The following is a 21,568-nucleotide window of genomic DNA, read 5'->3' on the forward strand; positions in this document are numbered from 1 at the left end:
GTATCAAGCTGACTGGGAGCTGGATTTTGTTGTCAACTAGAGTTCAGCTCACTGTTACCACAGCTCACAATGAAACTATCAGCTCTAGCTGCTTCCACCGACCCCCTGCTGAGGTAATGGTTCCAACTGCCCAAGTTGTCAATTGGACCCTTAAAATCAGACAGGTTCTTTGTCCTATTTAGCTCATCAAACTATAAAAATAAATAAGAATGACCTACATAAAAATATAAATGTAAAACTTGCCAATATAGGTTCAAAACTGTTCAGATACTTTTGATATAGGTAATCAAAAGTATGTTCAGTGATAAGTGAAGCTCAAATGTGAACTTCCCTTCAGGGCCAAGTGCAAGGATGCTAAAGAGACTCTTATTATAAAAATAAAATATTTATTAAAATATATAAGGATAAAAAAGGATTTCTAATTCTAAGGGATTCTAAATCCACCCAAATAAACTCCCTGGTTCTACAAGGAACTGCTTCTCCTGTGTTTCACAGGCTACATTACTCCTCCCTAATCCGACTTAACTCACATTTATACTATATAAATTAAAACTACCATGATTATCCTTTTAATTCTTAACCGCCTTCAAATGATAAAATAACAAAAGCTAACTGTCTGAGTCTCAATAAGAATCAAGTTAGGACTCTGAGTTTTAACAGACTCAAAACCCCAACCAAAGACCAGGTTTTTCTTTGGTCTTCTCAGAGTTTAATCAATCTATATAAACCACAATAGTCAATAGTATTTCCCAAGTTGGGAAAGGAAAACACTAAGCTCCTTCAGGTCTTTCCCTCAGACAGAGAGAGAGGCAAAGATGTTACCTCCTCCAGCCCTAAGAGAGAGTTGATATGTGTGTGACTCTGCCAACTGCCAGAGACCAACTCCCAGCTGCCAGAAGGAGTAATTGACACAGAATAATGGTTATAACTATCAACAATTGAAATTAACATGCTCTCTCAGCTCTGCTTCAAACTCCAATTCTTTTCTCAAGCCAGCCACTTTACTTCTTATCTCTAAACTAATAAAAACAATACTTATTTTCTAATATTATCTTTACACCAGGAAAAGGTCACAGTTATTATCATCATTTCACAAGCAACCAAATGAGCTCCAGAGGGAAGACAAGCAGGGGCAGAGCCCAGATTAGGAGGTGGAGCTCTTCTCAGGGCTGACTGGAGCCTGAGCCATCCCTCAAATGCCTCATTATTTTCATCCTTATGGAGTTTTCCTTTTCTAGAGTCACCTTGAATAAATCACTTCCCTTACTCAGATCTCAGTTTCTTCATGTGTAAAATGAGAGCACTGGACTAGAACTCTAAAGCCCTTCTAAACCCGACATTCTACAGTTTAATGCACTTGTGCTGAAACTTTCCATTGCCTCATACCACACCTAAAGAGGAATACAAGGCAGTAAGAAAGAAGTATTATCCCCATTCTATAAAGAAAGTGGGAAGAAAAACTGAGGCCTATGGGGGGGGGTAGGAAGGTGGGAAAGAGGGAATAAGCATTTCTCTAGCACCTACTATATATCAGATACTGTTGTTAATGCTGGACAATTATTAATTTATTATTAAAGTTGTATGATTAATATTAATGCTGTACAAATCTTATTTGATCTCCACAGCAGCCTGGTGAGGCTGATACTATTATCCACAATGGCCTGAAGAGTCAGGAATATAAAAGTTTCCATTGGATCTCACTGCCTCTTCTAGCCTAAGATGTATGAAGATGGCACCATATCCTTCCTTAGGGAGAATGGGAGCTTTGAAGTGAGTTGTTTTCTTCCCAGCTGTAGCAATATAGTTTGATGAACCATCCCTACTTCTCCCCTGGCCTCATTTGTGACCAACACTATATGTTTATAGTTTGTGTATGTGAAGGATACATCGGCCTATAGTTCTGGGATGAGTTTTTCTGGAGTTGGATAATGCCAACAGACACTGGATCCAAGGCCTCTGGATTCCATGAGCCCTAATTATTAAATGCTAGGTTTCAGGGGGCAGCTGGGTGGTTCAGTGGATTGAGAGCCAGTCCTAGAGACAGAGATCCTGGGTTCAAGCCTGGACACAGACACTTTCTAGCTGGGTGACCCTGGCAAGTCACTGTGACAAGGAGCTTTCTCTGTATTCCTGGCTTATCCACTAAGCAGGCCCCCTGGAACATTAAACTCTCAGTCAACAAAGTTTTGTTCTTTAGCAATCTTAGAGACCTCCTAGGTCTTCCAATTCATCAAATATTTATTAAAGGGGAAGAGATGAGGCAGAAATACAAAGATAACATGTACTAGTACCTGGCCTCAAGTAGCTTAGAGTCTAGTGGGGGGGAAAGGGAATGGGGGAGTCATTTATTCAAACATTTATTAAATGCTTCTGATGTTCCAGTGCTAAGTGCTGAAGACACAGACAAAAGAGCCCCTTCCTTTCATCCTTCCTTCCTGGCTTAACTTCCATTCAGTTATAAACATCTATACTTCTGATACAAGCGATGCCACAAGTAAGTAAGAGTTGCTTATCATTCTCCCCAGTTTCCAAGCATTCTTTAGGTTCCCCCATTTCAAGAAGTCTTCAGCACCTTGCCCATTCTGAAATGGGAAGAAATTCCTCTCTCCCTAAGCCCTCTAAATCCTCTCAAGGGTCCTCACAATTGGCCCCTGCAGAAGGGTAACCACCCTATGTGTAAGAAGCACGAGGATGAGAAAATCAACATTTACGGCCTGACCTGTGAGGTGCCCACCTGCTCCATGTGCAAGGTGTTTGGGGCCCCCTGCGAGGTGGCCCCACTGCAGAATGTCTTCCAGGGCCAGAAGGTAAGAAGGAGCCTTGCCCATGACCCTGGGGAGGGAAGGGCTTTCCAGCTCCTGCTTCGAGTTGCAGATTGGAGCTCAAGGGATGTGCTGAGGTGGACCTTTCAGGAATAGCCTTGGAGGGATTTCCCAGGGTGCTGGGAGAAGCAAGTCTCCCTACCCCCTCAGGTCTGAGGTGGGAGGCACTCACATTTACTGTCACCTGAGAGGTACAGGGTGTGGCCACTAGGGGAAAGCCAGACCCCAAGGGATAGGGCCTCCTGCCTTGTGCTTCTCCCCATGGGCCATCTCAGGTCATGGGGCTATTGCTATAGTAGCAGGTAGAGGGGATGTTCTCTCCTCTAAACCACCCACTCCTACCTCTAGGACTACAAATTCCCCTCCAAACCTTTCCTTGACTCCATAGGACTTAAGGAGATTCCATTTTCTTATTCCCAAGGCAAGCTGGGATACAAAGGGGGCTTGAGAAGGAATCCTTTACTCACTGCCCACCAGTGACACCTTCCTTTTCTCTTCCTCTCTCACATCCCCTCTTGGACTCCCACATTATCATTCTTTTTCTCTATCCTTCCTGATTGTAACCCTGGTTGTGCTTCCTACTAGTCATGAAATCCTAGTCACAGGATTTCAGAGCTGGAGGAGACCTCCCTTTGCCTCTATTTCCTCATCTGTAAAATGGAGAGTATTAACTGGCCATTGAGGTCCCTTCTAACTCTATGTGTTCTAAGGTCCATTTCTGCTTTAATAGTCCATATTATTTTTTCCTTTTTTTATTCTTTGTTGTAAGAGATGACTCTGGTGAGGCAGGAGGGATATAGCTGTAAATGAAGGTGATAGAAAGATAACATGCAGAAATACAAATAGAAACCTACTATATTCTAAGGGCTTAACAGCTCTTATTTGAACATTCCATGATTCTGTGATTCCCTTTCCAGGCTTTAAAAGCCTGCCACAGATCCCTAGAAATAGAAAGGTTCCCAATCCCTACAGGGAACTCTCCCTAGAGGAAAACTTTGGAGATCTGTGACAAGGGTGTCCCTGCTTCCCTTTGCCTCATGGAAGAACAGAGATTAAATCTATTTTGGGCTCTCTTCCTCCCTCCTTATCCAGACTGAGCTGAGCAACTACATCTCCATGCTGCTGGCTGGGAATGACCGAGTTCAGATGATCATCACCCAACTGGAAGACTCTTATAGAGTTACCAAGGTGAGGAATGGGAGAAAGGGCCCAAGCTGGGGAAATTGGAGCCACCCACCATAACCCTCCCTCCCCCTCTCCAGTCTAAATGACCCCTAATGGTCCCTCCAGATGTCATACTTAGAGGCCCAGTGTTAGTACTGGTTGGGCAGGTGTAATAGATGTGGGTAGAAGAGGGAGGGAGAGAGAACTTGGGATCTAGAATTGGAAAGGAGCCTTCATATCATAGATGAGAGAACTGAAACCCAGCGAGGTTCACTGATTTGTCTAAGATTACAAGGGCAGAGATTTACAAATTTCAGATTGGAACCCAGGTCCCTTGGATTCTAAACATGCTGTTCTTTCATTCTGATAGACTATAATTCTGTGAATTCTTTTTCTCTGTCTACTAACTCCTTGAAAATATTTAGTCCTAGCACTGGCTTTTCTGAATGAAATTGAACTAGCTATAAATGAAGTGGCAAAGGAAAAACAAAATATAACAAAATAAAACATTGGTCCAGAAAGGTTTCCAGGTGAATTTTTTTTAAACCCTTACCTTCCATCTTGCAATCAATACTGTGTAGTGGTTCCAAGGCAGAAGAATGGTAAGAGCTAGGCAATGGGGTTAAATGACTTGCCCAAGGTCACACAGCTGGGAAGTGTCTGAGGCCAGATTTGAACCTAGGATCTCCCGTCTCTAGACCTGGCTTCTCAATCCACTGAGCTTCCCAGCTGCCCTGGAAGGTAAAGATTTTTAAAAGAAAGGAGAGAGAGAGAGAGAGAGAGAGAGAGAGAGAGAGAGAGAGAGAGAGAGAGAGAGAGAGAGAGAGAGAGAGAGAAAGAAAGAGGAAGGAAGGAAGGAAGGAAGGAAGGAAGGGGAGAGAGAGAGAGAGAGAGAGAGAGAGAGAGAGAGAGAGAGAGAGAGAGAGAGAGAGAGAGAGAGAGGAAGGGAGGGAGGGAGGGAGGGAGTGTAGGAATGGGATTATAGAGAGTTGAATTTTGATAAGAAGAAGTTTGAGAGGATTGGAAATTATATCCAAAGTGCTGGGCTCAAGCCAGGAACCCTGGAGAGAATTCTGGAGTGCAAAGAGCTGAGGAGGAAGGAGTTTGAGGGGGAAACTGCCACTTCCTGTTCCCGAGCTGGGACAGGAAGGTGTAGCTTTCTGGGCTACCTTACCTTAACCAGTCTGTGGAAGTTTGGAGGTTCCTTTTCAACTGGAGAGCACCTTAAGGAAGATCTAGTCATAACTGCTGTGTTTACCACATTGCCTGAAGTTTTATCTGAAGATTCTGTCTGTTGGGCTCTGGGTTTTACTTCAGGGTCAGATCCAGTTTTGGGTGGACTCAGCCATCTTGAGGCCATTCTTAATAGATTTTGGAAACAACTTCTTAGAGAAACAACTTAACTAAAGACTGAGGATTATAGCCAGGTAGATTGGTGAGCTTTTGGGGAAAACCTAGTTAGAAACAGGGAGCTGGTAACGTAGCCAGAAGAACAGAAGAATCCTTCCTGATAGGGACTTTGGTTGGGTGAAGTACAAGAAATTAGAATCAGGGTATCCTTTTGTTTAATCCTCACAGTCTACCTTGATTTCTAATAAATATAGATACTGTTTTCTTATAACATAGTCTCCAAGGCTTTTATGTGCACTGGTCAAGTAGAGGGAAGTGAACTTTGCTTCCTTTCACCAAAAGGGAATTGTGAAATTTATCAACAGCCAAATAAGTATCCAAACCAGTTCCTTAGTGTGGATAACACCACCTATCCACATTGTTTCTTCAATTAGGGGCATTATCTCTTCAATAGGGAGGGAGGGAGAAAAAGAAGGGAGAGAAGTAAGGAGAGAGGGAGGGAGGAAGTAAGAGGACTTGAAAGCAATATTACTCATGAATATTTTTTTTAATTTACTGAAATGTTATCAAAAAGATTACAGTAAAATATTCCCAAAATTATACTTACCAAGTTGGATTTATCCCAGAGATAAAAAGATGGTTCAGAATTGGGGAAACCATGAGCATAAATGTATAAAAACAAAACCACCCCAAATATCTGCTTTTCTGAATCTCATTAGGGTAGGAATCCATAGAAGAGAGGGAATTAGTTAAAACTTGGCCTGCCCTAGAATACCTACCTAGGCAGCAAGAATCCTGAGTTAAGTGATAATCACAGCTGACATTTCTATGCATCTTATAGTTTACAAAACATTTTCCTCAAGAAAACTCTCATGGGACAATGTAGGCTTTTTCTGGCTCTAAACTTAGGATGAAAAGACTATAGAAATGTGAATTAAGAAGCAGCATAAGGAAGGAATTTCTGAGTAAGGGAATTCAGTCCTTTGACCCGGAATCTTATTCTGTTTCTCCAGGTGAATAGCCACCAAGTAAAGGAGGAACTGAGCGAAAAGTTTGATGTCTTATATGCCATCTTAGACGAGAAGAAGATTGAGTTGCTTCAGCGAATCACTCGGGAACAAGAGGAAAAGATCAGCTTCATTGAGGCCCTGATACAGCAGTACCAGGAGCAGTTGGAAAGGGTCACCAAACTAGTGGAAACAACCATCCAGGCCATGAATGAGCCAGGTGGAGCCACATTCCTGATGGTAAGAAGCCAGTTTCTCATGTCCCCAGCCAACCCTTGTTTTACAAAAGATAAAAAAGAAGGAAGGGAAGTATCCCCGAGGGAGGTCTGGGCTTTTGGTATGAGAGAAAGGGGAAGAGAGGAGAACCCCCCCTTTCCACAAGCGGGGTCCAGTGGAGATAGCAGATATAATGGGTTGGCTCAGAGAGAGGAGAGGGGGTTTGAAGATTTTCCCCCTTCTGCCTTCCTTCCTTAGCTAAAGCTGCTCTCCCCAATTTGCTCTTGTCACTCTTGTCCCCCCTCCACTACTCAAGACTGAAAGGTCTCCCCTTGATCCATTCACTCACACTTAGCTTGGGGAACAGATAACTTTAATGTTAACTCAGTCAGGTAATACAAAAGGAATAATGAGCAGGGAAGAATGGGAAAAAGGAAAGTAGGGAAAGGGGGTCCTTGTCTCTATCCAAACCCTTTCCCCTCCCTCCTTGAGTTTGTGGGGAACTCAGGCCTTGGCATCCTGAGCCCCATGAGAGAAAGTCAGGTTGACTCACCCCTGGGCAACAGGAGCTGAGGTAAAGTCTGCTCAGGTTTCTCTTCAGAAAGTCCCTTCAATTGGGAAGTGTTGGGAGGAAAGAGTTCCAGTCACCAGCAGGAAAAGTGGGTAACCCTCAGGAAAAAGTCTTTATCTACCTTTTCTCTTTGACGTCTCAAGATAGAGAGACCCTCACTGTTCTCCAGCCAGAGTCCTCTCTCCTCCGGAAATTCACTCCTGGGGTCCCTCCCCCTTAGAGGTGGTCAATTTCACATACTCTTCAGCCTGGCACTTTTTATCTAGTGCCAGCCTCTATCACAAATCCTCCATTTCCTGTTGTTTGTGTGGTGCCACCCTGGCCCACACCAGTTACTTATCTTCTATGTCTATTCTAATCTATCTAAGCTACTCATTATTCCCATCTAACCTCCCCCCTCCCAAAATAATAAATTTTATCCTAATCTCCCTATTTGCTAATCTAAATTCCTATCTTATGCTAAGACTGAGTTGTGGGAAGAGGGTTAGGATTTTAACTCTCCTTTCTATCTATATTAGTGAGTTAGATAATTATTATGTTTTATATATATATATATACATACATGTCTACTATTTTTATATATTTAAATATGTCATGTTATTTAAATACATATATACATATATATCTTCAGGTAGTAGAGCTCTAGTTACAAATATACAATTCATGGGCTGTCCTTATTTATGGCACAGTCCCTAATGTCAGTGTGAAATTTGTTTGTCTTCTAAACATGTCGTGGTGGATGCATATTTATTCCAATGTATATGTGGATGTACTTCCCTATGTGTGAAGTTAACATGATCGGCGATTAATCTTACATGACCCATTTTCCTGAATTTCATTTCCCATAATGTCTTTGATTCAAAGTTCTTTCCAGTTGTCTGTGTATCTTCCATCCTTTGGTGTTGCTTGAAGTTTGGCACAGGTCTGGGGTGCCTTCTCCTTTACAGGATACATATTTGCCTGTCGTCTCACCTTGAAAGATGATCTCAGGTAACCAGAACTACAAGATTATGCATATGTGTAAGATTAACGTGTGCATGTATGTAAGAGTGAATATTTTGATGCATATGGGTGAAACTTTATACAGGATGTTTGTGCCATCCTCATGTGTGCAAGTGAGATTATTTTTTATGTAATGAATGTAGGTATCTTTCTTAATGTGTGATTATAAGGCAATTATTCTATTCCTATGTGGTTGATTATAGAGGTTAATGATATTTTAGTCTAGGCTTGAGATTGAAATTCGTATATAGGTTTAATAATTCTAATGGATTCTAAATCCACCCAAATGAACTCCCAGGTTCCGCAAGGAAGCGCTTCTCCTGTGTTTCACAGGTTACACTAATCCTCCCTTATCTAACTAACCCAAATTTATACTATCTGTCTTAGGCATTTTTCTATTTCGGTTTCACTGTCTCTGTTCAGTATCTCTAAGTTCATTAAGTGAGATGGTGTCAAACTTAGGGCAATAGTTCCTGAAGAAATTCCTCAAGTGATTATCACAGCCCTTGAGAAACTGTCTCCTCACGTATACTTCTGAATCTTTTGAATCAGGGCTAAAACCTGACAGTCCCTCAGTTTTTTCGATAAGGCGATCAATAAATGAGCTTGGGTGTTCATTTTTTTCTTTGGATAACCTGTCAATTCTTCCCCATGCATTGGGTCTTTCTGACAATTGCTTCATTCCCTGCAATCGATCCTCACAGCATTTCCTTAGATAAGCCATTGATCTTGGATTAGAAAAATTCAGATCCTCAAAACCTTCTGGCCAGCTTGTGAGTGAAGAATCTTTTCTAGTCTGCTCAATAAAATTTTTCTGTTCCTGGGGTGTAAAAAGTTCAGATAAAAGAATTTCTACATCCTCAAAATCTGGTTCATGGGGGCAGCTGGGTAGCTCAGTGGATTGAGAGCCAGATCTAGAGATGGAAGGTCCTAGGTTCAAATCTGGCCTCAGACACTTCCCAGCTGTGTGACCCTGGGCAAGTCACTTGACCCCCATTGCCTAGCCCTTACCACTCTTCTGCCTTGGAGCCAATATGCAGTATTGACTCCAAGACAGAAGGTAAGGATTTAAAAAAAAAATCTGGTTCATATAGGCGAAATGCTTTTTTTAGTTCTTTAATTGCAAGATGAGGCTCTAATAAAAATTTAGGCATATGGTTGGTTACCTAAAGACTCTAAGTCATGGGTGGAAAATTACTTACGAACCTTTGCATGTAAAATGCCAGAGTTATCAGTGACCTTAGCTATATCTCACAAAGTCATAATCTTTTGAGCCTTTGATGCATTCGCAAGATTGTTAGCAGATGCATTAATTGGTGCCTGTATGTTATTGGCAAGGTCATTTCTCCCTACTGCACCTAATGGTGTCCCAGTATTAGTATTAGTAACTACCTCGTCCTTATTAGTCTGTCTCATCATGTCCCCAGTCTCCTCACTGGTTCTCTTACCCATGCTTTGTTTTCTCTGCATGTAATCCTGGTACATCTCAGTTATAAAAGGGATCTGACCAAACAATGTCTCTAATCTTTTATCAATGACTAGAGCATGTACAGTTTTCTTTTGGAAAATCAAGTTGGCACCAGCTTTGATATTCTTTAAGATGTTAGTCACTGCTACGAACACAACATAGACTTGGGGTATGATTTGCCAGAGGTAATTCACATCTGGATAATTCATTGGCAACTGTGTCCATCCCTTAGTCATATTGGTTAATGTCTCCAGAACATTGGCTATCATCCCTGCCACAGTATTATAAATGATACAGTAGCCCCAATAAATGGCAATTATTCCTAGCACAGAAGACTAAAGTATCAGTTGTAACATGTTCCCCATTAGATCTTTTCTAGGCTATAACTGTCAGGGGTTAACAATTAGAAAATGGTTGTAGTCCCCACAAGCTTTGCTTCTAGCTAGATAGGATCCAAGATGGCTAGATCCTATAAGCTGACAGCTCTAGTACAGCCTCCCTTTTACAATAGCCTCTCTCAGTATTGCAACTGACCAGAGGGGCAGTTGGTAACTGACTAGTTCTCCCCACACACACAAGGAATCAAGATGTTTTTGATCCTGTAGAGATCTGCTAGGCAGAGTCAGTGACAAAGGCTGCTCAGCCTCAGGAGTTGTAATTGACCAACTTCACAACTGACAGGTGATGGCAGTTGGTGACAGTTAGTCACTAAAGCTTTTTTTTTTTAAACAAATGGGGTCCTTTAAAATCTGGGGTGCCAACTGTTTTAAAAAAAATAAAAAAGAAGGAAGGGAAGTATCCCCGAGGGAGGTCTGGGCTTTTGGTATGAGAGAAAGGGGAAGGGAGGAGAACCCCCCACTTCCCACAAAGCAGGGTTCAATGGAGACAGCAGATATGGTTGGCTCAGAGAGAGGAGAGGAGGTTTGAAGATTTTCCTCCTTCTGCCTTCCTTCCTTAGCTAAAGCTGCTCTCCCCAATTTGCTCTTGTCCCTCTTGTTCCCCCTCCACTACTCAAGACCAAAAGGTCTCGCCTTGATCCATTCACTCACACTTAGCTTAGCGAACAAATAACTTTAATGTTAACTCAGTCAGGTAATATAAAAGGGAATAACGGGCAGGGAAGAGCGGGAAAAGGAAAGTGGGAAAAGGGGGTCCTTGTCTCTATCCAAACCCTTTCCCCTCCCCTCCTTGAGTTTGTGGGGAACTCAGGCCTTGGCATCCTGAGCCCCATGAGAGAAAGTCAGGCTGACTCACCCGTGGGCAACAGGAGCTGAGGAAAAGTCTGCTCAGGTTTCTCTTCAGAAAGTCCCTTCAATTGGGAAGTGTTGGGGGGAAAGAGTTCCAGTCACCAGCAGGAAAAGTGGGTAACCCTCAGGAGAAAGTCTTTATCTACCTTTTCTCTTTGACGCCTCAAGATGGAGAGACCCTCGCTGTTCTCCAGCCAGAGTCTTCTCTCCTCCGGAAATTCACTCCTGGGGCTCCTCCCCTTCAAGGTGATCAATGTCACATACTCTTCAGTCTGGCCCTTTTTCTCTAGTGCCAGCCTCTATCACACCCTTAGAAAAAGAATAGGCTGTCAGAGCAGTACAGAATCTTCTGGTATCAAATGTCAGCTAGAAGGTTGGTAGAACATGGAATTCCAGAGCTGGAGGATTTCTGTGAATACAGAATGGCAGAGCTGGGAAGGGACTTACAACAGAGACTGTCAGAACTAGGAGGGCCAGTCCTTAGAGATCATCTTCTCCCATTCATCCTTTACTGATGAAGAGATGTAGGTCAGAGAAATAAAACAACTTGCTTAAGTTCACACCATGAGTTAGGAAAAGGACTAGTATGCAAAGCCCAATCTCCAGAGTCTCTGTCCAGGACTCTTTGCCCCAAGCTTCCTTATGCCTTTGGGGTAAGAAGAAGCACTGTGGATGGCAGAAAGGATAGATGACCTGTGTGATGGGACTCTGGTGGGTTTCCTTTCTGCCAGGAACCATGGTTGTAGGGGCTGATCAAAGATCCCTCCAGGAGTTGGACCAATTTAGGACTTTGTATCAGGGAATGGGGAAGGTGCCAAGCAAATGGTCTTTGACCACAAATGGGAAAAATCCAAGAGGCTGGAGATATTCTAAAACTCTGGTGCCATGGCTGGCCCAGGGAAATCCAAACTGGCAGGAAGTTTTTGGCTTATGAGTACCCATGCTTGGAGCATCTGAGTGCCCAATCCAATAGCCAAACCTCCATACAGACTTAACCCTATTCATTCTCTTTCTTCCAACAGAATGCCAAGCCATGATAAAAGTTTAAGTCTTTCCAAGGGATAGAAAGTTCAGGTTTTGGAACAATTGTCCAATCCCCCAACCAGACTAAAGGGAATTCCCATTATTTTCTATCCTCTCCTTTCCTGATGAATTTTATCTGCTGGGATGTTCTGTAACTCCAAAGCCCTAGAATACTTTGCTTCCTTCTCCCTGAGCATTAACCCTCTGGTTTGTCTCCATTGCAGTCTCCAGCAATAGAGGAGTAGGACATTCTATAACAGAAACTCAGAACTTGGAAGGAACTGTAATAGAAAAATACAAAGTGAGAACTGGGAAGTCAGGAATCCACATAACCTTAGAACTTAGAATGTTAAGGCAGTAGGGTGGGGGTCGGTCAATGATCAATTATTGAACAAGCAATTATTAAGTGCCTACATGGTTTATACCATCACTGGGTGAGGTTTCTAAGTACCATAATGGATACCATAATGGACTTGAAGGCATGAAGACCTGTCTTGGAATCCTGCCTCAGATTCTTATTAGAGGTGTAACCCTGGGCAAGTCTGAAACCTCTTTCAGCCTCAGTAATATCTACCTCAAAGAGTTGTTTATGGATAAAATGATATATGAAAAGTGCTGAAATGCTATCTAGATAGGTATTAACTATATGCTTATTTAGCCCAAAGAGCTTACATTCTAATCTTGAGGTTTAGAATGTCAAGAGTTGAAGGGACTCTTGAGAATACAATATCTAATATCCCCATTTTCAGTTAAGAAAACTGAGGTCCAGAGAGGTAAGGTCACTTATCCAAGGTCACACAACAAGAAAGTCCCAAAGCCAAAGCTAGAGCCCAGGGCTCCAGATTTTCAGCAGACTTGGCTGGCTATTTTCACCACTGCCTCACTCTCAAGCTTTATGTAGCCCAAGGCCATGTCCCCTGGGGGATGGAACAGTACCCTCATCTGGAGGTGGAGTGTGGCAAAAGACAGAGGGAACAGTCAGGCACAGGGGGACAAGCAACTCTCAAATCTGAGACAGGTTCAAAGGGAACTCCTTTCACTGGGCTCTAAAGTAATAGGAGATGAGATCTCAGCCCATTTTGCCTTCCCTTTTCCAGCATTGTGGAAGCATCCAAGGGCTGCCATCTGGGCAAGACAGAGCAAGGCTTTGAGAACATGGATTATTTCACCCTGGACCTGGAACACTTGGCAGACACCTTGAGGGCCATTGACTTTGGGTCAGGTAAGACTTGGTTGGGAAGGCCTGGACCTATTTCCCTATCTGCCTGCAGGAAACCTGGCGTAGCACTAGACAGATCTGGGATGATGGCAAAGGAGAGTCTAGGAAAGAAGGAGAGACTTCCATGCAGAGATATGCCTATATTCAGAGAATCAGGAAACCTAAAAAATGGAGGGACTTCAGCCCCAATTCAGTTCACTCCAATTCAGAACTGATGCCAGATGGACACTGTTATTAGGAAAAGAGGGTTATAGCAAGAGATGATGGTCTGCAGGACAGAGGCATGAGAAATGATTTTGGAGTGTTGAAATGGAGGTTGAGCTGGAAACTCAGGAGCTGTTAAGAGTCTCTCTGGGAGTTTGCTGACTGCAAGCACCTGGAAGGATTTTCTGCCAAATACTTGGTGGAGTTCCTGTACCTGTCCTTGCTGTTGATACCCGTGTTTCCCTTGGAAGACGATCTTTGAACCTAAAGCTAGCCTTTAAATCCCTCCAGGTGCTTGCAGTCAGCAAATTCCCAGAGAGACTACCAGCTTCTGAGTTTCCAGCTCAACCCCCCTTTCAACACTCCAGAATCGTTTCTCATGCCTCTGTCCTGCAGACCATCATCTCTTGCTATAACCCTCTGTTCCTTATAACCACACCTAGACCCTGTCTGAGATAGAACAGATCAAAGCTCTGGGCTAAGAATCAGAAGAACTCAGTGCTAGTCCAGGCTCTCCCACAACTAGGTGTGTGACCCAGGATAAGTCTCTTCCCCTCTCTGGTCCCCACTTTATTCTTCTGTAATATGAGGGAGTTGAGACCATCATCCCTTTCAGCTTTATTTTTGAGTTTAAGAGGAACAATTCCCATTTCTAAAGGGCTATAAAGTAAACAAATTTCCTAATAATAACCCCATAGTCTGGATTAACCCTGGTTTACAGAGGAGGAGACTGAGCATTACCAATATATCCATGTGAACTAGAATGCTATTTTGACAGTAAGAACAGAGTGATTGTGTTGGCTGGTATAAGAAAGATGGTTTGGGATTTTGACATATTCAGATTTGTCTGATGATTAGTTTAAATGACCTGTCCATGGCCACAGTCTGCAAGGCTTAGAGCTAGTCTTGAACTTAGTCCCCTAACACAAAATCTAGAGCTCTATTCACTATACCACATGTCCATTCTATATTCTAAGGTCTTGGCTAGCTGGTATTCTCTATGGACATTCTCCAGCTCTAAAGTTTTACCTCCTGAAGTTCCTCCCACCTCTGACATTCTGTATTCTAAGGTCCCTCCCAGCTCTGAAATTCTGTATTCTAAGTTTCCTCCCAGCTCTGACATTCTGTGTTCTAAGGTTCCTTCCAGCTCTGACATTCTGTATTCTAAGGTAGGTTCCTTCTGGTTCCTACATCCTGTGTTCTAAGGTCTCTCAGGCTCTGACATTCTGGGTTTCTAAGGTTCCTCCTCATTCTGATAATTCTAAATCCCTGCTGCCTGGAACACTTTATGATTCCTTTCCATTGGAGGGGGGGTACTTAATCTGTAATTTACAGGCATTCCAACGACCTTAATTGCCTTCATTTCCCTGTTCAATCCACCATTGAGCCCCTTGGGGAAAAGTCTTTATCCTTTGGAAATACACTGACTTTATCCTTACAGGCCTGGGAATTCCTACCCAGAGGTCTGGAGCTTTAACTCCTAGTATTCCCCAAAATCCCTTTTAGTAGGATCTGGAGTGACTTAGATTTAGCCTTGGGAGACACTTCACACCTTATCCCAGCCAAGCTCCTTATGGGCCCTGTGCTCAGCAGGTTGTAAACCCTGATTTTTTTTTTCATTCATTTTTTCCCAAATGAGGGAAAGAAGGCCCTAAAATGTTAAGGGGTGCCTTAAAATGCCAGAGATCACACAGGTTCTAAGCAAGAGAGCTGGGATGTGAGCAGTCTCTGATAACTCAGTAGATTCTTTCATTTGTTTAGATATTTTACTTTTTCCTAACTACATGCAAAAACAAATTTCACACTTTTAAAATCTTCCCCCTCCCTCACTTCCCTGAAACATAAGCAATATGTTATAGACGTTATCATGTAAAACATTTTTCATATCAATCATTAGTTTTAAATTAAATATATTTTAACTTTTATTGATTATTTACACAGCCCGAGTTCCCATCTCTAACTCAGTAGATTCTTTTTTAATCAAGTTTAATTATTTAATGAGTTAATTTAGAACATTTTTCCATGTTTACAAGATTCTTGTTCTTTCCCTCCTTCCCTCCCATAGCCAAGGACCAATCCCACTGGGTTTACATGTGTCATTGATCAAGACCTATTTGCATGTTATTGATATTTGCACATCTTAGTCTATCAGCAGATTCTTAATCAATGTCTGTTCCATTGAATTGGTTGAAATGAATTCAGTTACCTCCCAGGTAAAATGTTTCCAATCTTTCAGTCTGGTTAGTAAACTACCAGCTGCTTCAGAGTCCAGTCAAGGAGGATGATCATGGAGATTAAGGGATTTGTTCCCTGTCTTCAGATCTGCAGGAGAGTCTTTTCAAAGGAAAGAATCCAAGGAGGTGGAACAAATGAGGTGACCTGAGTGGAAGCCGATTTTAGAAGTCATCTGGCTCAGCCCCCTCATTTTTCAGATGAGAAAATTGAGGCTTCCAGAGGGGAAGGGCTCTTCTGGCTCCTTCTAAGATGAGCCAGAGCTGAGAAACTGGTGCAGAGCCCAAAAGTCCCCCCACCCCCCTCCCCAGCTTCAAAGGAGTTACTGAGGAGATACTCTAGTACAGGACATTGGAGGAACAGGGAGAGCAGGACAAGGAGTGCCAGGCAGGGAGGGTGCTTCCAGGACTCTTCAGAGACACAGAGATGAGTTTCCAGGGAGGACCTTGACCTCTGAGTACAGAGAGCCTTCTGCTTGCTCTTGCCAGACCACAGCTATCTCTCCCTTGGTTTCAAGGAGATGCAGACAAACTATCTTACTCCAAGTCCCCCCTCCAGGCCCCAGCAAGATCAGCTGATAGGCAGTGGGTGGCTCTGAAACAAAGGAATGTCTTTGTATCAGCCCAGATTGGGCTTGGGGGGCAGGGAAGGGAGGAGGGGGGAACAGGGAAGACTCATTCATTCTGCAGGTGGGCTGGCACTTGCTGTTCCCCTTGGGCCTTACTCAACAAGCCTCTCATCCTCTCCTTGCTTCTGGCCTCCCCTCTGAAAAGGAGGCCTTGGATGAATGGACAAGGAGTAAATGCCTCCACTCTAGAACTTCTGGGGGTGAGGAGGATTGCTGCAAGGACCCCAGCCTATTATAAAGCTGCTGTTTGCTTTTCATTTGCAGATGAGGAAGAAGAAGAGTTCATTGAGGCAGAGGGAGATGAGGATGAACAAGAGGAAGAAGATCCCTCTGGAGGGGAAGATGGGAGGTGAGGAAGTCTATCCCATCTCTGGATTTGTGGAGATTACATTGAAAGACAAAGCATAGGTTAGGAGACATCCTCACAGCAATCCGGTTCTCTTGTGTCTGACTCATGACCCCATAGACCAGAGCTATCTATGGAGTTTCCTTGGCTAGGATACTGGAGTGGTTTGCCATTTCCTTCTCCAGTAGATCCTTTGGTCAGGCAATCAAAAGGTAAATGATTTGCCCAGGCAATTTGGAACTATGCCCAAAGGGCATTAAGGGACTGCCCTTTGATCCAGCCATAGCACTGCTGGGTTTGTACTCCAAGAGATAATGAGGAAAAAGACTTGTCCAAGAATATTCAAAGCTGCACTGTTTGTGGTAGCAAAAAATTGGAAAATGAGGGGGTGTCCCTCGATTGGGGAATGGCTGAACAAATTGTGGTATATGTTGGTGATGGAATACTGTTGTTCCAAAAGGAATAATGAACTTGAGGAATTCCATGTGAACTGGAACAACCTCCCAGAAGTGATGCAGTGAAAGGAGCAGAACCAGGAGAACACTGTACACAGAGACGGATACACTGTGGCACAATCGAATGTAATGGACTTCTCTACTAGCAGCATTTCAATGACCCAGGACAGTTCTGAGGGACTTATGAGAAAGATGCTATCCACATTGTGAGATTAGAACACAGAGAAAAAACAACTTCTTGATCACATGGGTTGATATGATCAATAACACATGTTAAACCCAGTAGAATTGCACATCAGATACAGGAATGGGCTATGAGAGGGGAGGGAAAGAATATGAGTCTTGTAACCATAGAAAAATAATAAACAATAAATTATTTGCCCAGGTTCATATAGGTAGGAAGTGTCTGAGGCTGGATTAGAACTCAGGTCTTCCTGACTCCAGGACCAGTATTCCATCCACTGACCCCCCCCCCCCAGCTGCCTTACTCTCAAAGAAAAGCACAGAACTTAAAAGCCAAAGGAACATTAAATACCACCCCCAGCCAACTTCCTGTTCATAAAAAAATACCTTATCCTCTATAGCTGTTACCCAGGAAACTGGCAGCTTCTCCTAACTTAACACACTGAGGCAAGAGCCATAAGATTGATGATGAGAGCACTCAAAACAATGTCCTGGGAGAGCAGCAGTCAAAGGAAAGAGAAACTGAACAGGATCTTAGATTCAGGGTTGAAAGGAACCTCAATGGCCACTAAATTCAACCCCCTCTGTTTAGAGATGAGGAAATTGAAGACTAGTCAGTTGAAATGATTTGGCCAAAGTCACACAAGTAATAAATAAGGAGCAAGGTCAACATTTGAATCCAGATCCTCTGATTTCAAGTCCACCAAGCTCCCCAATGCACCACACTGTTTGTTGAATTGTTGGGTTTAGCCTAGAGAAGAGAAGACTCCAAAGAAAGTTGATTTTCATCACTTCCTTCAAATATTTTAAAAGTTGTCTGAAAAAGGTATAACAAGGGACTGCCCAATGGAAGTCCCATCTCTTCAACAGGCAGATGTTTTGCCTGCTGTAGATCCCCAACTAGGATAAGCCTTGGTGGGGTTGGCCCATTCCCAGCATGCTCTGAAGTGGAGGATGCAGCCTTCTGCTATGTGACCCTAAAATTAGGTGTATACTAGAGCCAGTGAACACTTCAGAGAGGAAGGTTTCAACTCAATTTAAGAAAACACTTTCTTATGATTTGAGTTGTCCCAGTGTGGCCTGGGCTGGCCATAAGGGAAGAAGGTATTCATGAAGATATCTATGACCATGTCATGGATGTTGTAGGGGGCATTTCTCTATTAACCTCTAGCACTTGATCTCTAAAGCCCCTTTCCTTCTGACCCTCTATGGTCTAAGGTTCCTTTCACTTCTGCTATTCTGTGTTCTAAGGTCCCTTCCAGCTCTGGCATTCTGTGTTGTAACATTCGTATACTTCTATCTCTTGAGGTCACCTGTTTTATTGTTAGACACTTTTAGCTGTTACATTTCTAGCACTTGGTCAAAATCTGCTTCTTTGTAACATACACAACTCAATTCTGGTGTCCTTCTGGGACTCCAAAAAGTCCAATACTAAATTTTTATTATTATTATAACTATTGCTGACATTCATGTAGCATTACATGGTACAACGAAAGTCACATTTGATCCCCATGACCTATGAGTTGGGTGAAGCAAATACTGTTTCCATTTTTCAGATGGGGAAACAAACCCAGAAATGAGATGTGAGTTGCTACATAGATAGGGGCAGGATTCAAACCCAAGTCTCCTTTCTCCAGGTCCAGCTTTCTTTTCTCCCTCACTGTTTGAGCCCAACAAGATATAAAAAACCTTAAGAGTTTGTTGTAATAGGGTGTGACCCATACTTTGGGGCTATGTTGGATCATGTTTTTAAAAAAGGTAGTGGGGGGGAATAAAAAGAGGAATTTAGGGCACAAAGAATCATGGTAAGAGGACTGGGAAATCTGAAGTCAGAGGACTTTCTAGTTCTAAGACCATGACTCTCATACTTACTCACTGGGTGACTTAAAGGCAAGTCATTTGTCTTCTCTGTTCATCCACTATAAAATGATGGTGTTGCATTTGATGTTTTCTAAGATCTCTTCCTGATCTAGATCATATGACAAAAGCACCATTACCCTCTTCCCAATCACCTACTCTTCTCCAAATCTCCCTTGGGCCCCTATTCACCAGTTTCTTGCCCTTTTTCTTCCAGGAGTACAGGAAGGAGACAGGAAGAAGACCTACAATGAGAAAATCCCCCAAGCCAAGAGAGAAACCAAGGGAGAGACAAGGCCCCACCCAGGAGAGGAGTTTCTGTGATAAGCCTCAGGTTGAGAGGGGAGGAGAATCCCACCTCTGCCATGTAGCAGAGACTGGACACATCCCATGGCCTAGCAAGTGGCCACGAGACTTGTTGAAACAAAAGACACAGGACACTTTTCTACATTGGTGCAAAATGGTTTTATGATTTCTTTGTATGATTTCTTTTTTAATGTATTTTTTTTATATAACTGTAAATGTCTATGGAACTGGTGCTTTCCAGAAAAAGACTTTGCATATTGTGCAGAGGAGGGGAAGTTTTTATTTGGAAGGGTTTGAAGTGGTCAGAGATGCTGAGGGACTGGGCACCTGGCAGCTGTCCTGGCCCCTCCCTGAGCCACTTTCTGGGCCTAGAAAGAAAGTGTACTGTACTTTAATGCATATTCCTGTCACACCGGGTATTGACTAAATTTATGTTGCACATTGTTCAAATAAATATGCAATTCTAGCAGGTGTTTCTAAAATGGGGATGGGGAGGAAGGTGTTCACTTTGGACCCCTGAATAAAAGGTCTAATGATGTGCAGAGTGGACAGAGAGGCATATGGGAGCAAATCTATCATGGAGGATGGGAGCAGGAGATAGGAGGGGGCCTTCATCTATCACTTTGCAGGCTGGATGCCTCTTTGAGATGGGAGAGATTATTAGCTTTGGCTCTGGCATCAGGAAAACTTGGGTTCAGATCTGGGTTCTTATCATCCCATGTAAGACTTACTTATGTGCCTCAGGAAACCACCTAGGACTTCATTTATGAAGGGGAATCTAAGGTCTATGGAGCCTGGTCCTTGGGGGAGAACTATCATCTCACTCCATTCTCACAACAGTCCCTTGAAATGGGTGGTATCCATATCATTACCTTATTTGCGAGGAAGGAAAGGAAGGAAGGAAAGGCTCTAGGCTAAAAGATAAAGGGAAAATGTGAGTAGTCAAAGATCACAATAGTAGCAGCAGAGCAGGGATACTAATAATGTTAACTGTAGCATACCAGGTATATTAGCAAGTCTATACCATGCATCCTGATATGTTATTATGTCATGTTTGTTAACATCCCAGATTTCATATACTTCCTGATGGATATATATAGAAGTGTAAAGTGGCTAAAGATGGAAATGGACAGGGAAATATCATATGTGCCAATGCTGTTGGTGTTATTCTTCACTCTCCTAAAGATCTATTATACTGGAAAGCTGGTTTTTGGCAAAACATTAGGGGAAAGGGCTGTGGGAAAAGATGGCAATGATTTAAAAGTGATGATTTTTGATGAAAGAAAGCATGGAAAAGATGGAAAAGAAACTAATTGGGGAAATTGAGGCACTGAAAACTAATAAGGCAGAATAAAAAGATAATTATACCCAGTTAAAAGCTGATGAAGATCAGGGTATTAACAGAACTGCTACTGCTGCTGCTGTTCCATTGCTCCATTTGTTCCATGCTCCATAACTTGCCTCCAGTCGGAAGCAGGAATCGTGCATATAAAAACTCATAAGCCTTTTAGTACCTCAGATTTGGACCACCTGAGAGAGAGAATTCCAAAGTTGCATGATGAACCACTGAGATGCATGAAAGAGTTCAAGAGAGCAATAAAGTTATATGATCCAACCTTTGAAGATACAGAACTTGCTTTCTGAACTTTTTACAAAAAGAGAAAAAAGAACAAAGGAAACCAAGGACAACCCCAATCTAACATCATGGCCAGAGACCACTAAGGATTTGGAATTATCTAATATGGATAATCTGAAATGTTTGGGTCAGGCTAGAAATTCATTTCTGGAAGCAATGAGAATTCATTCAAAAAAGACCAGATACCTAGGGAAATTTTGAGAGATTAAAGCAGGAATCAGGGGAGAATCCTTACATGTTTCTGGATAAAATAATAGAAATGGGGGGAAATTTATTAGAATGTGGATATCTGTCAGAACAGAATTTGCAACAGAAAGGCAGCTATCTACCTATCAGAAATTATTTTAGCTTACAATGTCCACAATAGGAATCTCTTGGATTAGAGGAGCTAAGGAAGAATGTTGTTTATATATTTTCAGTAGAAAAGGAACAGAAAAATAAGGAAAGGGATGAATTAGTCCAAGAGTTAAGAAATCAGTTGAAAGAGGCAAATAAAAAATGGAAGGAGAAAGAAATTGAAGAGGTTAAGATGATGGAAATATTTTTTTTAATTAGAAACCCTTACGTTCTCTCTTGGAATCAATACTGTGTATTGGTACCAAGGCAGAAGAGTGGTAAGGGCTAGGCAATGG

The 21,568-nt window shown here is 42.6% G+C and overlaps 1 pseudogene; it reads left to right on the top strand.

Annotated features, from left to right (window-relative positions):
• LOC100015255 (E3 ubiquitin-protein ligase TRIM63-like) overlaps positions 1-20,268 on the top strand; it is a 37,716-nt pseudogene extending 17,448 nt beyond the window's left edge.
• The last annotated feature ends 1,300 nt before the right edge of the window (positions 20,269-21,568 follow it).

The sequence above is a fragment of the Monodelphis domestica genome, chromosome 4 (genome assembly GCF_027887165.1).
Source record: "Monodelphis domestica isolate mMonDom1 chromosome 4, mMonDom1.pri, whole genome shotgun sequence".
NCBI classification, from domain to species: Eukaryota; Metazoa; Chordata; class Mammalia; order Didelphimorphia; family Didelphidae; genus Monodelphis; species Monodelphis domestica.